The sequence below is a fragment of the Mustela erminea genome, chromosome 9 (assembly GCF_009829155.1).
Source record: "Mustela erminea isolate mMusErm1 chromosome 9, mMusErm1.Pri, whole genome shotgun sequence".
Lineage (NCBI taxonomy): Eukaryota > Metazoa > Chordata > Mammalia > Carnivora > Mustelidae > Mustela > Mustela erminea.
In genome coordinates this window covers 30,118,258-30,136,972 of record NC_045622.1, presented here as the reverse complement: position 1 = coordinate 30,136,972, position 18,715 = coordinate 30,118,258, and the positions used below count along the sequence as shown (strand labels likewise).

At 44.1% G+C, this 18,715-nt stretch overlaps 1 long non-coding RNA gene across 1 annotated transcript; it reads left to right on the top strand.

Annotated features, from left to right (window-relative positions):
- Positions 1–2,535: 2,535 nt before the first annotated feature.
- Positions 2,536–18,507, top strand: LOC116600208. The gene is made up of 4 exons (XR_004289548.1): positions 2,536–2,547; positions 9,409–9,417; positions 10,561–10,565; positions 18,435–18,507. It is a non-coding gene; the product is annotated as an uncharacterized LOC116600208 (long non-coding RNA).
- Positions 18,508–18,715: the final 208 nt, after the last annotated feature.

Sequence of the window (18,715 nt, the reverse complement as noted above, 5' to 3'; positions counted from 1 at the left end):
AGGGTGACTCTATTATGACTCTGCTCCACTTCATCCTGCAAACTCCTCCAGAAAAACCTTAAGATCTTCACCTTGTGAGCAGAGTGGAAGAAGCTATTTTTCCATCTACAACAGGAGCTGGGGAGCAGGTGCCATTCAAGGAAAGCAAACACCAGCTTAGAGTGAAGGGCAGCCTGAAGGTTCTACTTCCCTGGATATGCTGGTGGTGATGGCAAGGCTAGTGCTCCCTAAGGCTTGCCATGTGCCTGGAACTGCATGGATCCCTGTCTTTCAGGGCTCTGTAGTATTTCGTCCTCACAGTGATCTTGGGGAGGTATTGTTATAATTCCTGATTTATAGAAAGGCAAAATGGGGACTGAGAAATTGAGAGCCTCCCTATCACAGCCACCCCTGAGCTATGCTCCCAGAAGCCTACATTACTGAGTAGAACAAGGAGGCAGGACAACAACCATGACTCAAGAGGTAGTTCCCCGCTTAGGGACACCATGTGACCATGGACAGACCTCATTCTTTGTATCAGTCCACCTTACTGGCAGATGGAATGGCAGCCCCCATCTGCTACACTTCCAGCCCTCTCTGAGGGTCAGGTACCCTGGGGCTTGTGAAGCCTTCACTGATCCTTTTTTTAAATCAACAGCCCACACCCTTTCAGAGGGAAAAGTGGAGTGACACAGACTCTTCTCTCCATAGTGCTCTGCTTGTGCCCAAGCTGAGTTTACTTCACGTGCATGCCTGGGTAAGTGCCTCTGATTTCTCAATGATAGCAGTAAACAATAGGGGCCCAGAGTGTTCCCCAAACTCCTTGTCAGAGTCAGGTCCTAGGGTTAAGGCAAGGTTTCACCAAGCATCCCCTCACTCCATCTCCCAGGACCACCTCTGCCTCCAGGTCAGGTCTCACACTAGCCTGGGGCTCTAGGACCTCCCCTCAGGACACTGAGTACTGAGGACTCATGAGGCAGCTTCGGACAGACTGTTACCTGACCTTTCCACAAGGAAAAGGGAACTAAGAGAGGTTAGGTTACTGTGCCAAAGCCACATAGGATGCTTGTGGATACAATGGGATTTTGCCAAGACTTTCCAGGATGTTTGGTTTTGTCTAGTGGGTGCCAGGTTCCAATTCCTTGGCTGTTATGAGTATGAGTGCCCTTAGGGTCCTTCTAGACCCCGTACTCCTGCCAACCCATGACCTTAAGCAACTGCAATGGCCTATCTGACTCATCCCAGGGTGAGATTTTCACATGGGACTGGCTTGTCCTGAAGGTAAGTTAGTAGGGGGGAAAGCAGCCTCACCCCCTGCCAGACCTTCCTCACCTCCAGGTGAACATTCAATTCCACCAAAGCTCAGGACCAGGGTCATCAAGTGAATAGTCCTGGCAGAATGTCTCAATTCCCCAGCTGCCCCTGGCCAGAACCTGTGCTGCCCTAGTCCCTGGCAAGTTTCTATGAGGCCAAATGTAGATGGTACCCATTATGATGCCAAGCCCTGGGACTGTGGTGGGTTCTTCTGCCTCAGAATCCACTCATTTCTGATCTGAGGATCTGAATGCTTGGATTTCCTTCCTACCCACGAGTCACTATTGGCTACTCAACTCAGTTCTAGGTTTGCTGGAGTAACTGAGAAGATCTGATCTCTGCAAAGTTTCTTTTCTTGCCTCTGGGACTGCTCTATATCAGTGAGGTCCCAGCACCCTCAGAGAGGTATAAGGCCAGATAATATTTTTCTCAGGATGAGTACAGCCAGTGGTAGCCAGGTCTACCAACATATCAGCAGAGGCATGCTTCAGGATAGAAAGTCTTCTGCAAATAAGAAATCCTTCCTGAAAGGGAAGTCTGGGAGAGCCAGGGACCTAGAGGACTACACTGCAGTGCCTTAGTCTGCTGCAGTGAAAGTACAGTCATGTTTAGAGGATGAGTTAGGATGGGGTGCATCCAGAGGGGTGCTGGTATTGGTCAGCCACTGAACATCCTGAAGAAAGATTCACCAGGGCAGCCAGATCCTAGGGCAGTTGACATCCCTCTTGAAGCTTAACTGGCCTCCCTAAGTACAAGCAGGGGGACAAGGTGTCTATGATAAGCATTTCCTCTTCTTTCTGGAACTGATGCAAATCAGGCACCCAAGTGCCCTTCCCAGCACAATCTATAGAGTTCAGATGGATGCTGACCCTGACAGACTCTCTGCCCTATTCCTGGGGCCTCCTGGCCCAGCAGGACTCATTCTTGAGCATTTTTACACAGGAAAAAGAAGACTGTGGTTAGGATATCCCTCAAGTTAGACCAATAAGTACATCTTGGTTAGCTCTGGTCCAGACGCTGGGAAGCAAAGCAAGCATATGATCCAGACTTTGCCCTTCTGATCGTCTTACTGGTGGGAAGTACAAGTGGGAAACATGATAAGCAGAGGGCAATAGTACAGGATGTTGGAGGGTTATGTGATGGTTTGTGTACTCCTGGGGTCCCCAGATATTGGAAGAAGGTTAATTCACTCTGGGAAGGAGAAGATAAAGAGAGCATGGTGGCAGAGGGCACTTCATTTGTCACTGAGCATGGGTAGTGTTGCCTGTCAGCTTTAGCACATAGAAACATGAGGCACTTCAAGGAAGTGGAACATACCTCCTCACTCCTAAAGTGTAATACTTGAATGGTGACTTTCTTTATAAAGTATACAATATGGAAAAGGAGAAAAAGAATAACTTTACAGTAGATATACCTGTCAGCCATCAGCAGTGGTAAGTCATGTTGCTAATATGTACACTTTATGTGGTGATTAGCAAGTACTTCATCTCTCTTCTCTTGCTCCAAAAAAGTCCCACAACCCATGCCTAATTATGAGGAAAACATCAGACAAATCCCAACTGATGGGCAGTATACTAAACACATGACTTCAAAACTATGTAGGTTACCAAAAAGAAGAAAAGTCTGAGAAACTATCATGAAAAGAGGAGCCTGGATAAGCATGATGACCAAATGCCCTGTGGGACTATGGAAAAGGAACAGGACAGGGAAAAACTAAGGAAATAAAATATGCATTTTGGTTAATAATACTGTCATTGTTAATTACAATGTGTTAAAGTGTTCATTAATTGTGACAAATGTGCCATACTAATTTAAGATACTAATTATAGAGGAAACTGGGTGTGGGTAATATGGGAACTCCCTGTACTATCTTTGCAACTAAAATGTCTGTAAGAGTAAAACAATTCTAAAATAAAAATATTTTTAAAAAATGCAGGACTCCTGGTTAAATTTGAATTCCAAATAAACAGTAGACCATCTGTTAACATAAGTATACCCCAGAAAATATTTGAGACTTACTAAAAAAAAAAAAAAAAAGTGTTTATCTACCTAAAATTCATATTTAACTGAGCACCCTGCATTTTGTCTGGCATAAAGCACCCATAAAGTGGATAGACTTCTGAGAAGAGGGGGAAAGACACAGCACCAGGAGATGGTGGCCTCCTCTCTACCCCTGCATTAACAGTCACTTTACCCAAAATCCACCCAAAGGCTAAACTTTTTAGAAGTAAGTATCAGCTAGGTCTTAAAAGAAATCATAAGCCCTAAGTCTAGGGATTTATGTTTTTATGTTTTAAAAAATGTGACTTTTATTACATTAAGTAAAAATAACCCACTTTCTCTTATTATAAATATAAACTATGTTCATCATGTAAAAATTGGGAGTATTATTTACTGAAGTCAGACTGGGGATACTCATATCCTTAGCAACTGATACTCTTGTAGAAGACCCTCCTGTCAGGGTTTGGGTGCCAGACTGGCTATGGGCCTGCACCCTTACTCACAGGTCAGTACTGCCCTGAACTGGGAACTGATTCTTTTTAACTTTCTGCACAGAGGATAGAGGATGTGGAGATAGAGGTCAGAACAAGGAAACCCAGAGCACAGTCTGTTCCTCAGATGTATCCAGTGCCAACCAGTCCACTGGGGAGGCACCCAGCCACTTCCTCAAAAGCTTTCTCCAAAAGATGGGAATACATGGGAAGACAGATGAACGTAGACACTGTGCTCCTGGCTGGCCTGGGGTTCCTTCTCCTGGCTGTGTGCCCCTGTACAGGAAGGAGATTTCTTCTTCATGGTAGAAGGAGAAAGAAACATAGGAGGATTTCAAGGTTGCTCCAGGATCTGAAAGAAAACCTGATTTTTGTCCACTGGGATCCAGCACAGAGCAGGGTTCAGGGGAACTCTCATAGTAAGGCAAGGAGGCAACACCGTTGCTCAGCCCTTGGAGTTGCAGGTCTCACTGAAACCTATCTCAGTGGCTATAGATAGAGCTCCCACCCTCATCCCTGAAGGTGTGGCTATAGAGGCACACCAGCAGGTGCCATGCATGGATGGGTTCCCAAAGCTTTCCAAGAGGGCTTTGAATAGCTGCCTGTGATGACTTTAGTCTCACAGGCCATCCATGTCATGAGTTCAGCTGGGGCTAGGCATAGCCATTTTGTTCCTTCTGCAAGGAGCTGCATGCAGGTGGTGATGACAGCAAACCTTCATGTCATCTCCTCAGATAAGCAATGAGCAGGAGACTTGGAAGACTAAGAGCACGGATATTGTTGCCCTTCTGGACCAGGACAAGCAGTTAATGCCTTCCTCCCCCCACCCATTCATCTGCACTCAAGTGTCCTGCATACTTCTCATGATAGCTATCACATTTCCATTTCAAGGGGAAAGCAGTATTGCATAAATACCCAACTACTCTCCTGTCGGTGCCCGAAAGTAAACACGCCATTAAGATGGCGGCTGGATGCGAGCCAGTAGGCAGAACTGAGGATTAAGGAAGTAGTCCAAAATGCCTCTTGTATCTATGTGGCTGCAAGTGATTGGTTGTACAAATTTGGTATATATACACATGCGCGGGCTGTGAGAAAGAGATCCCAACAGCTACCCAGAAATAAAGCTTGCTTCACTGAGGTCTCCTGGTCGTTCTTGCTGGCGAGAGCGACAAGTGGTGCCGGCACCCGGGACCCCTCGGAAACCGAGGAGTTCTCAGTGAATGCAACGATCCGGTAAGTGCGCACAAAATTTCAGATAAGAAAGTTCCTAAGTATAGGACGAGAAGTAAAAGGGTTCCTAGGCATAGGACAAGAAATAATGGGATCAAAGTTTACAAAGATGGAGGGATTACTGATGGAAGTGCTTAAGGCTAACGGCACTCCCCTAAAAACAAAAGCAGCTCGGCAGTTCTTGAAAAAGGTTGAGGACTTCTTAATATTCCTCAATGGGAACATTTGGGGGAAGAACCATAAAACGGTTAAAAATGTTATCGAGGAAGGTGTTGAGGAGATGGAGCAGCTCAGAGAAGCCTCTAAGGCAGGATCTAGCAGAGGGGAAGAAAGTTCAGAGGAGAGCTCCTCTGAAGATGAGCTTGGGGAAGCCATGACGCACTTTAAAAGAGGAAGTCCCTAACGAACCTTTAAAGGGAAGGACATACAAAGAAGCCGGGAAAAAATATGACTCCCTAGCGCCCTCTGTCAGAAGGTCAAGAATTCCTACCCCTGAATGTAGGCCTATAACGCCACCTGCAGAATGGCCGCCACCATATAACACTTCATGCTCCCGAGGGGCATGCGGTTGTCCAGAATGTAGAAATGCAGGATGGAGGGACATTACAGACTTTACTAAACCCTCTCCTCTTGCATACCCAGTGTTAGAAGATCAAAATCAACAGAGGTTTCATCAACCACTAGACTTCAAACTTATTAAACAGTTTAAGGAAGCAGTCACTACTTATGGGCCACAGGCTGCTTATACACTTTCACTTTTGGAAGCAGTCGGTAGCATGAACATTACTCCAGACGATTGGACTAACATGGCAAAAGCAACTCTGTCTGGTGGACAATACTTGATATGGAAAACTGCTTGGCAAGAGTGTAGCTCAGAAACTGCCCGGCGTAACGCCGCGTCAGGGAATCCCCACTGGAATATTGACATGCTCATGGGAGGAGGTCAATTTGTGGGACAAAACAATCAGATTGGGTACCCCCAGGGGTGTATGTACAGATAGCAGCTGCAGCCACTAGGGCTTGGAAGACCATACAGGGTTCTGGCGATTTGCAGGGACAACTTTCCAAGGTGTTGCAGGGGCCTAATGAACCCTATGCTGACTTTGTAGATCATCTGCTCCAAGTAGCAAGGTGCATATTTGGGGATGTGGACCAAGCAATGCCCCTTGTTAAACAATTAGCCTATGAACAAGCAAATAAATGGTGTAGAGAGGCTATCCGCCCTTGGAAGTCTAAGGACCTGACTACGTATATCAAAGTGTGTCGAGACATCACTGATACAGTTGTTTAGGGCCAAGTTATGGCAGCAGCAGTAGCCCAAGGGATAAGAAGTTTCAATGGAGGAACCAGGAGTTCTTCCAAGGCTTGTTTCCTTTTTGGAAGGGATGGTCATCTTAAGAGGGATTGTCCAGAGGGTAAAGGATCGCCTAGACCAGTCAAGCCCGCACCTGGGCTGTGCCCTTGTTGCCGTAAAGGGAATCATTGGGTTAATATGTAGGTCCCAGAAAGATATTCAAGGAAATCCCCTGCCACCAAATAACTGGATTCAATCCAATGACTCAAAAAACGGGAAGCAGGGCCCCACGCCCCGGGGCCTGACACAAATTTATGGGGCGCTAACGCAAATGCCCAGGACATGGTATCCTCCCTCGGAGAAAGGCGCACAACCTCTGGATCAGCAGGGCTCGATATCAGAGCAGCCGCCCGAATGGTCCTAACACCGGAGATAGATCACATCAGAGCCCATATGAGCCTACCGGGACCATTATCCGAGGGCAATGCTCTAGCAGACCACAAGAGTCATTTCCAACTTATTTGCCCTACCTTAGAACAGGCGAAACTGTTCCATAGCAAATGGCAAGTGAATTCTAATACCTTAAGATATAAATTCCATATCACCAAAGAACAGGCAAGAGATATAGTAAGGACCTGTGGGAATTGTGCCACATTACTCCCTCAGCCTTCCTTGGGAGTAAATCCTAAAGGCCTTCAAGCTAATCACCTGTGGCAAATGGATGTCACACATGTACCTGAATTTGGGCAACAAAAGTACATACATATATCAGTGGACACTTATTTGGGTATCATAATGGCTACTCCCCTCACGGGGGAGAATTCAAAACAAGTCATCACACACTGCCTACGATGCTTCGCAGATTGGGGTATCCCAAAACAAATAAAGACAGATAATGGACCTGCATATACATCAAAATCTATCCATCAATTCCTGAGTCAATTTGGTATAGTCCATACCACAGGTATACCCTACAATCCACAAGGTCAAGGAATAATTGAACGCGCCAATGGCACCTTCAAACGATGCTTACAAAAAATAAGAAAAGGGGGAATAGGGGATGACTACAAGTCATCCCGTGATCTTACATCTCTCACCCTTTACATTTTAAATTTTTTGTCCTTGGACCATAATGGTACATCTGCAGCAGACAGGCATGCGGCGGTTACCGAATGCACTCTAGCCCAGGCAAAGTGGAAGGATATACTCCCGGGCCAATGGAGAGGCCCTGACCCGGTCCCAAGATGGCACCGAGGTTCTGTTTGTCTTTTTTCACAGGATGCCCGACTGATTAGAAGAATTGATCAACATGGCCCACCCCGTCCTGATGCTCCGCCTGATAGTGATCCTGGCGACACCAGCATCCCTTCAACAGATGCACCAATGGGCAATAGTGAAAGCCTGGCCGTTCCCCATGCCACTGACAAATGAGTCTGCCATCCTCCCTCCTGTATACCTACTTTCATTCCCATGCCCATTTCTGTAAATCCTAACAATTTGCCTGTATTGCTCTCAAGACATAAAAGAGACTTTGGGATCACTGCAGCCATTATTGCGGCTGTAGCGGCCTTCGCAGCTGCAGCAACTGCAGCGACTATAGCTCTCACCACTTCTGTACAGACTGCCTCCACTCTTAATAATCTAACTACCGAGTTGCAGAAGCCCTCGCCACACAAGAACTAATTAATGGCCACCTTCAAGCCGGTTGAAGGTGGTTGATTGATGATCGTCAATCAGGTTGATTGATGATCGTCAATCAGCGAGTAGATCTAATCCAGGAACAAGTGGACATTCTCCAGAAACTATTGATGACCGGATGCATCCAATCACTTTCTGGACTTTGCATAACCTCCGTGGCCTATAATGATCTTTCTATTGCCGCTAATCTGTCGAAAGAGTTAAGCAGACACCTAACTGGGACATGGTCCAATCAATATTATAATTTGACAATATTGTTAAGACAACAAATATTCACTATTAATACAACTAAGATTGACATAGCTCCATTACGGGATTGGGTATCTGTTGTAAGCCAATCACTCTCATTTGCTAAAGAGTGGGCCGGTATGGGTGCACTATTAATTGGACTACTCCTGAGCTTGATCCTTATGTTCCGATGTTTTGCATCATTACGTAAACAACAGTTAGTGCTAGTACAAGCTTGCATGGCACTGGAAGCTGGTACATTTCCCCAAATCTGGCTGGCAGCACTAGATCGGTAGTCAATGACGGGTAAGATTGGCTGCATGCACATAGCAACCTAAGCCAGGAGTTCTCCAACCAGGGGGAATTATCCAATGATGGGTAAGCATGTTCATGGCAGCTGACACCTAAGACAGGCACGATCTCCTACCTTGCATGCCTAATATAAAAGAAAAGGGGGAGATGTCAGTGCCTGAAAGTAAACATGCCATTAAGATGGCGGCTGGATGCAAGCCAGTAGGCAGAACTGAGGATTAAGGAAGTAGTCCAAAATGCCTCTTGTATCTATGTGGCTGCAAGTGATTGGTTGTACAACTTTGGTATATATACACATGCACGGGCTGTGAGAGAGAGATCCCAACAGCTACCCAGAAATAAAGCTTGCTTCACTGAGGTCTCCTGGTCATTCTTGCTGGCGAGAGCGACACTCTCCCATTGCTGTGTCTTCCAAGCTATTTTCAGTAGGGAGTTTAATGATTATTCAAGATGATTAAGATGATGAAAGCTTTAAGTGACACTGAGGGCTTAGGGAGAACAAGTCAACTCCTCATATTTACATTTTGCTCATTCCCGTCACTTAGGGCTAGTGGGGATGAGAAGATGCATGTCATGGAGAGTTTTCACACAGGTGACCTAAGCTAAGTTGGCTGCAGCCCAGGGAGCTCAAATTTTATTTGCAGAGACAAAACCAAGTGCCATTGTGGCCTGGCCTGTCCATTTATCTAGAACTTTATGATCTACGAAGTGCTCTCATATGTGTTACCTCATGGACTCCTCCCCAGAGCCCAGCTTTACTTTTCATAAATGAGGGAGGGTCTGAAGGGGCCAGATGGCCTGCCCAAAGTGTCATAGCCAGAAGATGACAAAGCCAGAAGACAAACCCAGAAGGATTTTCAGAGCCCAATGGTCACCTCAACACAAACCTGAGACCGCTTTGAAGGGCCCAGAGTCTCTGACTTGCCCTTGTCATTACAGGCATCACCAGGCTGAAGAGGAGTGGGAAAATCATCATAGGCAACTCTGCTTGGTAAGGTCCTGGTTGCAGGATGTATAGGCCTGTGGAAGACAAAGTTTCCTAATCTGGACACACAGGGATAACTTTGTAATTCAATCAAAAGTGCTTCAGTATAGAGATATGTGTTCTGGATCCTCTGGGAATTTACAAACTGTAAATCAAAGCCAAACAGAGAGCCCTTCATTTTTCTTGTTTGCTCAGACTCCGTAGTACAACTGAATTCACTGTTAAGAAGGTAAAGCAAGCAATGTGGTATAGACATAAAATCAATAAATTGTGGTATAGATATACAGTGGAAAGCTATTTCACATTAAAATCCAACAAACTACTAATACATAAACTGACATGAATGATGTACACAGATGCCATGCTGAGTGAAAGGAGCCTATCAAAAATTGTGCACCGTGTGGGTCTGTGTACATGAAGATGTGGACCATATGAAATTAATACATGGGATTAAATAGTTAGAAAAGTAGCTACCTGGGAAGGGGCACTAGGGAACTTTCTGTAAGGAAGAAGGTATTTTATATCTTAGCACAGGTGTGGGTATCGTGGTGTATGTGTTTGTCTATAGTCATTCATAGAGTTAAGATTTGTGTACTTCACTGCATGTACATTTTTTCCTGAAAAAAGTACACATATGTATGATTTTACTTATATAAAGCCTGAAAACCACCAGTGTCTAGCCATACTGTTAGAATTCAGAAGTGCAGTTACCCTCAGTGGTTGTTAGGACTAGGGCACGAGAGGATCCCCTGGCGCAGTGGTGATGTTGTCCTTGAACTGGGCTTTGAAAACTCTGTGCACTTAATGACTTGTGTGCTGTTCTCAATCATAGTGACACTTTAATAAAAAGTTTATGTTAAAATATTTAAGCTATATACATTGTTATCTTATTCCTCCCCATTTCCATATAATTCTGTGGAGTAGTCCCTACCCCACATTTGACATAATGTATTTGTGGGCCATTCTGAAATGCTGAGGCCATTTTGAGTTCTCTCTGCAAGCAACAGGAGTTTGAGTGGTTAGCATAGCTAGAGTTAAGAGTCCTCATCCCTTGTTGGAAAGGACTTTTTGTCTGAGGAAGGCCTGGATCTGCTCTGGTCTCAGCCTGGCCAGTGATGCTTGGGGGACTGTTCCCCAGCAGGAGCATCTTTCTGCTGTTGCTGTTGTGCTATGAGCTTCAACTTCAAACCTCAACTGAGCACAGAACCAAGAATAGTACAGGCAAATTTTCTTGAATTGGTAACATGAAATCATGGAAATAACAGGTTCTAGTTCTTGCCACATGGTTCCAAAATCCCTTGTAGTTTCTTGGGTAACAGCAATGTCTTTTGTTCTACTGAGGGGACTCTGAGTAGGTTCCTGGATGGGGACTTGATGGGGATTGGTCATTAGAAAGACCAAACTTACAAGCTTGGAATTTTCATAATTAGAAGTTTGGAGTTTTTAGATTTGTTCTAACCAGCCCTCCAAAGAGGAGAAAGGGATGGAGATGGAGTTGGCAATTGATCATGGTTATGTGAAACCCCCACAAAATCCCAATGGTATAGAATTTGGAGAGCTTCCAGGTTGGTGAACACATCTGCATACCAGGAGGGCAATGCATCCTAATTCCAGGGATAGAGGCTCCTATGCTGGGGACTCTCCCAAGCCTTACCCTAGGTATCTTTTCATGTGGCTCTCATCAATATCCTTTATCATATTATTTTACAATAAACTGGTAAACAGTAATAAACTTTTTTCTGAGTTCTGTAAGCCACTCCAGCAAATAATCAAAGCCAAGGGGGAGTTGTGGGAACCTCCAATTTATAGCCAATCGGTCAGTCACAAGTGACAATCTGCATTTGCAGTTTATAATCTGAAGTAGAGATGGGGGGTGGACAATCTTGTGGAACTGAGTCCTTAACCTGTGGGATCTGATGCTACCTCTGGGAAAGTAGTATTAGAATGAAGTTAAATCATAGGACATCCAGCTGGTGTCACAGAATTTCTTGTTGGACCACGACACACACACACACATTTGGTGTTGGAGTGCTGTGAGTATGGCAGGCTCATGAATACAGGGGCCATAAAAAAGAAAGAGGGAGGTTGCATACTCAGGTAATATGCCAGCTCAGGGCCTAATAACATCCTCATTGTCATTCTCTTCCTACTGGGGTTTCTATGATGGAACAGAGAGTTGTTTGGGTGAGACATTTCTAGTCCCCCGGCTCCTGAATCCCTCTTTCCTGGAAGATGACCATGTCATAAGACAAGGTCTTCTGATTACCGAGAACCAGGGAATGCCTAAACCAAGTATGCTCTGCGCTAGGCACTGACAGGTCTCCTTTTCAAAGAGAATGTCCCCCACCCCATTAGACAGCACTGACATCATAAGGTTGTACCTCACAAGCATGAACTACTTGACACAAAGTTTTAGATCACTTTGCAGACTAAGAGGCCAGAATCAAGAAGGTTACCCTGACTGGGGCCACAGTATCAGTGCTGAACTTTAGATTGGGGCTTTTTCTACTACCCTGTCCCCTCTGCTGACCCTAGATCCTTGTTGTGTCCCTGGAGAAATGGGGAGCATTGGCCACTGTCATCCCATTTTCCTCTGATCCTCTCCTGGGCCCAGGCTGCTCTCCTTCATGGGCTGCTGCACACTGAACCCATCCCTGTTGCTGTAATTATCTTCCCACCAGATACTGATCTGAACCCATCCTCCTTCCCAGATACACAGCTGGTCAAGGTCTAATTCCTCCTATGTCCAGGGTGAAAGGTGAAAACTATTCACATTGGTAGGTAAATGAGGAATGTGGCAGCATGCTAGGCTTGTGAGAGGAACTTCCAGAAGCTCTGAGCCCTGTCCCACTCCCTACACCCCAAGACCTCCCATTCTACTGCAAGTACCAGATTTCCCTCATACTTCCGAAGGATGATGAGGAAAGGGAGAGTAAACAATAACACCAAACCAAATAAAGACTGAATATCTTCTCCCCAGCTTTATTTTCTTTGGTCTAAAGGGCAACATACCAAAATAAATAAATAAATAAATAAAAGACTAACCTTTTGGCCAATCACAGTTTAGTTGCTCTGCAACAAACAAACCTGCAATCCTGCAATGCATAGTTACATCTCATTAACCAAAGTCAAATGCATCAAAAGCATTAAAATTAAGATATTAGGTCCAATTATCCTGTCAACAGCAGGTGGAGGAAATTGCCAAAGGTTTATTTATTCATTAGCTTACACAGAATTTGAGGGCTCCCTAATTATTCACTGCCATATACTTTTTTACTTCCTCTCTTCTTGTGTACTAAAAAAGAAAAAAAAAAATTGTTTGAGTTTTCATTTCTCCGCAGTGCAGCAGCCTGCAAGTGTTGACAAGGCTAAGCTCAGGCAGGCCTGGAAAAGTGTTATGTCCTTTGTGTCATCAGGGCCCAGCCAGGCCATGGTTGAGCTGCAAGTGACTAGGAGGTTAGGAAGTCCAGGACACCTCCTTGGCTCCTGTGTTCCCCTCTGGGTTTCTGGGGAAGGCTTTCAATGGGCCAGGACAATTTCCCCAGACTCACTACCTTCACTGCTAGCCCTATGGGGCTGGGGTCCACTGAGCCCACTGTGTCCCAGACCACAGCACCCTCCTCCCCTGGGGTCAGCAGTTGTCACCAGCCTCAGCTCTCAGGCCACTCTCTGCTTGGCCAAATGGGGCATCACACGAGTGTTGAGTGAATGAATGGAAATCATGACAAAGCTCTTTATTGAAGGTGAAAGGATCACTGGGCCCCAGATTGTGCCCCTGTGGGTAGTCTTGGGCTCTCATCTTCAGAGAGAAGATTCACCTGAAGCACCCTCCGTCTTGGCTTTCTCAGTAGATCCTCTTGCCCAGTTTCCTTTGTTTTCCTCCTCTCTCCTTTCTGAGTCTCTGTGTTGTCCCAGCTCAGCTTTCCCTTCTACCCGCTGGCTAATAGGGTGACCATATTAACGTTTAATCCTGGAGGTGTCCTTTGGCTTCAGGCCAGCCTTGAGACAGGCTCTGGTTATCTCCCATCCCCTAAATACATGGAAATTCTGCTGGTCTCCCATAGCTCTTAGGGTCTCAGGGGTAGTAGAAAGGGCCCTGGGTTCCAGGACTTTTATAACTACCAACACTTTCCCTTTCCTGTCTCTCCATCAGTATGTGTCCAATAACACATGCACTCTCTAGTAGCAGTCTTTGACACATTTTCATGGGTGTGTTCTGGAGATATCACTAGATCAGGAGACTCCCCAACTTTATTCTTCTCATCCCTCTACTCCCCCATCCATATCCACTACAATGAAAGAGAGAAAAAACATCCCCACTTTAAGATAAATAAACTGAGACTCAGATTAATTATATTCAGAATCTATGAGATTCTATGGAACATATCATAGCCACTATAAAAACACCTTCTCACTCTTACTGACATTATTTTATACACCTTCTTCTATTGTTCTCCCATGAGTTTCTTAAAGATAGGATGATATTAAAGACCTTCATAAAAGAAGTAAAACAATAAAACTCCTAGAAAAGAAATATAGAGAAATATCTTCATGATATTGGCTTTAGCAATGATTTTTTTTTTTACATGACACCAAAAGCACAATAATAGAAAGAAAAATGGAGCTAATTTGGACTTCTTCAAGCCTTAGAACTTTTGTATATCATAAGACATTATCAAAAGAGAGAAAAGAAAACTCAGAGAGTGGGAGAAAATATTTGCAAAGCACATACAAACATTATGATCCAAAATATATAAAGAACTTTTGAAATTCAACAACAAAAATCAGATAACCCAATCTAAGAAAGGGACACAGGATTTGAATAGACATATCTCCAAAGAAGGTATACAAATGATTAAGAAGCATGTAAAAACTTGCTCGACATCACAAATCATTATGGAAATGTAAATCAAAACTGCTGTAAGATACCATGTTAGACCCACTAGGATGACTATTATTAAAGGCAAATAAAAAACAAACAAAACATGAAATTAAGGGTTGAGGATGTGGACAAATTAAAACTCTTGTGCATGGCTGGTAGGAATGTAAAATGAAGTAACCATTGTGAAAAACAGTATGGCAGTTCCTCAAAAGATTAACCATAGAATAACCATATGATCCAGCAATTTGACTTCTGGGTATATACCCAAAAGGACTGAAAGCAGGAGTTTCAGTGGATATTTGTACACCAATGTTCATAGCAGCATTATTCACAAGAGCCAAAAGTTTGCTAACAACCTGAATGTTCACTGTTGAATGAATGGATAAATAAAATGTGGCATTTACATGCAACAGAATATTATCAACTTTTAAGAAAGAAATGGAATTTTGATTATATGCAACATCACAGATGAATTTGGAAAACATTAAACTACATGAATTAAGCTAGAGGGCATCTGGGTGGTTCAGTGGGTTAAAGCCTCTGCCTTTGGCTCAGGGTCCTGGGATCAAGCCCCGCATCAGGCTCTCTGCTCAACAGGGAGCCTGCTTTCCCCTCCCTCTCTCTCTGCCTGCCTCTCTGCCTGTTTGTGATCTCTGTCTGTCAAATAAATAAATAAAATCTTTAAAAAAAAAAGAAAGAAACTAGACATAAAAGGACAAATAACTGTATTATCACAGCATATGAGGTACCTAGAATAGTCAGGTACCTATAAACAAAAAGCAGATTGGTGGTTGCTAGGGGTTGGAGGAGGGAAATGGGAAGGAGCTACTAAAGGGGTATAGAGTTCCCATTTGAGATGAAGGAAAAGTTCTGGAAATTAATAGTGATTTTGACTTCGCAACAGTGCCCTGAACTGTACACTTTAAATTTGTTAAAATGGTAAGTTTTATTTTATACATATTTTTGCCACAACAACAAAACCCAGAATGGTATATAGTATGAGCTCTATAATTACTCAAGAAAAAGTTCCTATTCAATTAAGTTTTGGACTTGTGAGCAGACTTATTGACTAATCAGATTTGGGTTGAGCTTTCAGTTATTTCTCTCAACAGCCCCAGAGAGTTCATAACCTTGAGGACTTACTACGTGCCAGACATAATACTGGGCTCTAAAGGTTCTGAGGTGAATAAACACAGTCCTTGGCCCTGATGAACTCACATTCTAGTAGAGCAGAAGCTATATCAGCTGATAAATTACAGTATAATAGAGATGTAAATATGGAAACAGACATGCACAAGAAAAAATGACCAGTTCTGTGGCACGGGGGAGTGATCAGGAGATCAAATGCCATCCACATAGAGTCAAATGTCATCTCCTCCATCCCTGCTCCAGAAGGTGCTTTGAGATCATGAGGGCAGCAGGACTGGGACATCCCAGAAAGTTCTCTGCATAGGTAGGCTCTTCAGCGGACCTTGAAGATAAGGGTTTTACCAGTCTCCCATCACCCTGTGCTGTGGACACAGACAGAAATGAGATATAGTCCTTGCCCTCAAGAACCTCACATTCTGAAGGAACAGAGAGCCTAGGAAACACAAATTTAAGGCGATGAGGTTAAGTGCAGTGGGTAGATAAGGAGTTAGGGATCTTCTCTAACCAGAGGGCGCCAAAGCCTGTGCTTTCAGCTAGAATCCTCATCAGTTAGAAAGCAAGCATGGGTGGGCCGACCCTTTCATCAGAGCTGATATAGCGGCACAATCTATGTCCTGTGAACACTGCTGACCATCTCTATGACCAAAAGTCTGCAATATCTCATGAGTCTCCAAGCAGACATGCTTGCATGAAGCAGTGGACCCTAGAAAGAGGGTCCAGGAGGGAGGCCCAGAGGAGTAGGTGTGTGCCAGTTCTTCCAGAAAGCCCCCCATGACTCATTCTATTCTCTGTGCTTTCATACCATCACACTCTTGAGTTACCCCTGCTGTGGCACTGACCCCGCAATATTGCAGGAGTTCCCAACCTCTGCACAATTTAAAGCATCAGGCAGTTCTTGATAGATGGTGAGGCTGTCCTATGCATTGCAGGATGTTTAGCAGCACCCTCTCTGCCCACTAGATGCCAGTAGCACCCCCCTGAATTACAAAAAAAATAAATAAATTTATAGACACTGCCTAATGTCCCCGGGATGCAAAATAACACCCAGTTGAAAATCACTGCTGTATTATAATTGTTCCAGTTGCCAAGTTTCTGTGGTAGTTTTGAGTTGACAGATTATTTTCACCCTAGCAGTGCCAGGGACATAGAGGTGATTGATTACCACTGGAGGAACAGGTTAAAGAATGAATGTTCAGGTTGAGTTTGCAAAGGCGGAGACTGGAACCACAACAAAAACAAAATGCTAGGGAAGGTACTTTCTTTATCTTCAACTATGCCACATAGGCACCAGGCTTCGGTTTTCAGAAAGGGGACATCCACTTTCCAGTTTTTATAAGAGTCACGAAATTAATGCCTAATTTGTTGTTCTTATTAAATAATCTTATAAATATAATTTAGTTCCAGTTATGTTTGAAAGATGTATGTGTGGGGAAGTGAGTTAGGACCTTCTTCTGGTTTAGCACAAATAATATAAATATGGGACATTTACAAAAGTGTTAATATGGATGCTTCCAGCTGGCACTGAGAAGATATTCTATAAAAATTGATAGCTCAATAGTTTTGCTAGTTCTAATTTCTCTGATTCCAAAGAGTAGGGAAACCTCTTAGAGGGAACTAGTATTTCCCGCATCATGACTGGTCTCTATGCCTTGAAAAAAGGAAGATTTTTGTTAATAGGCGTGTGTGAACAGCAATTCTAGAAGCCCATGAGTCTCCAGAGCATTTCCTAGTTAGCATAGTATTATCATGGCATGGGTTCAGGGAGCTTCAAGAACACTCTGCAGAGGGTACTATAGTGGACTGAGGGTGCACATGTCAGCTCAAAGAAACACAGTTCTCCCAGGTTCTTGAGTTCTGATTCTCATACTTTATTTCTACACTCTCTTCAATGATCTCTGCCTTCTGGGCCAGTTCACAGTCCTGGAAAGAAAAGAGTGGTTCCGACCTACGGTGCTAGAACCTGGTGAACATGGAATTTTGAGTGATAAACCTAGGACGTGAGTCCCAATTCCTCTATTTTATACCTTATAATAAGTTGTTAGCCTCCCTGAGCCTCAGTTTCTTCCACTGAGAAATAAAGAAAACAGAACTGTATAGTTCTCAGAGTTGTTGTCAGGAATTAACAAAATAGTGTTTGCGTAATATGATTTGGGAACCCTAAATTTCATGTAAAGTTGGAAGTAATGTTCGTCTTAAGAGCATGATAACAATTGTTGACATTGCTTAGCCATTACATAGCCACAGCAACCAAACAAAACTGTTTCCTCCTTGCATTTATAGTAAAACCAGAAATAATGCAAGAACGCTTTTGGGTTAAAACAGCATTACTGTGGCACCTGGGTGGCTCAGTCAGTTAAGTGTCAGACTCTTGATTTTGTCTCAGCTCATGATCTCAGAGTCATGAGATAGAGCTCCACATCAGGTTCCTTGTTGTGCATAGAGCCTGCTTAAGATTCTTTCTCTCCCTTTTCCTTTGTCCTTCCCCTCCCTCTTTTAAAAAAGAAAAACAAAACAAACAAACACCACCAACAACAATAACAAAAACGCAGCATTTCTAAACCACATCTTCAGGTTGGGACACTTCAACAAAAGCACAAGGGATAACTCCTCATGGCCTAGAACAAAACAAGTTTTCTGGAGCCTGGACCTCTGAGCAGTGAGGTTGTTCATAGCTGCATAGCCTCTACTCTGTCCCCTGTGGTCATGGACAACACAGGAGGGCTGGTATCCAGCCCCAGGTCTGTGCTTTTAGGAGATGGTTTGTTTGTTTTGATTTTTAAAGATTTTATTTTTATTATTTATTTATGAGAGGGAGAGCACGAGGTGGGGGGGAGTATCACATGGAGAAGCAGACTTCTTATTGATCAGAAGCTCAATCCTGAGACTCGAGGATCCTGACCTGAGCTGAAGGGAGTAACTTAACCAATTGAGCCACCCAGGCACCATGTAGGAGATGGTTTTAAGAGAGTCTTGTGTTAGGTCTATTTGAAGACATGTGGCAGGTTTGACAGCTTGCCCTCTGACCAATGCTTGTCCATCCTCCCTCACACTGAGATACACCAGGGTAAACCAGGAGAGAGTGATTTGATGGAAGGCTGAGCACATTTTAATCAGCCAGGAATTGAGCCCTTCAGAATTCTCTGCCCCCAGGT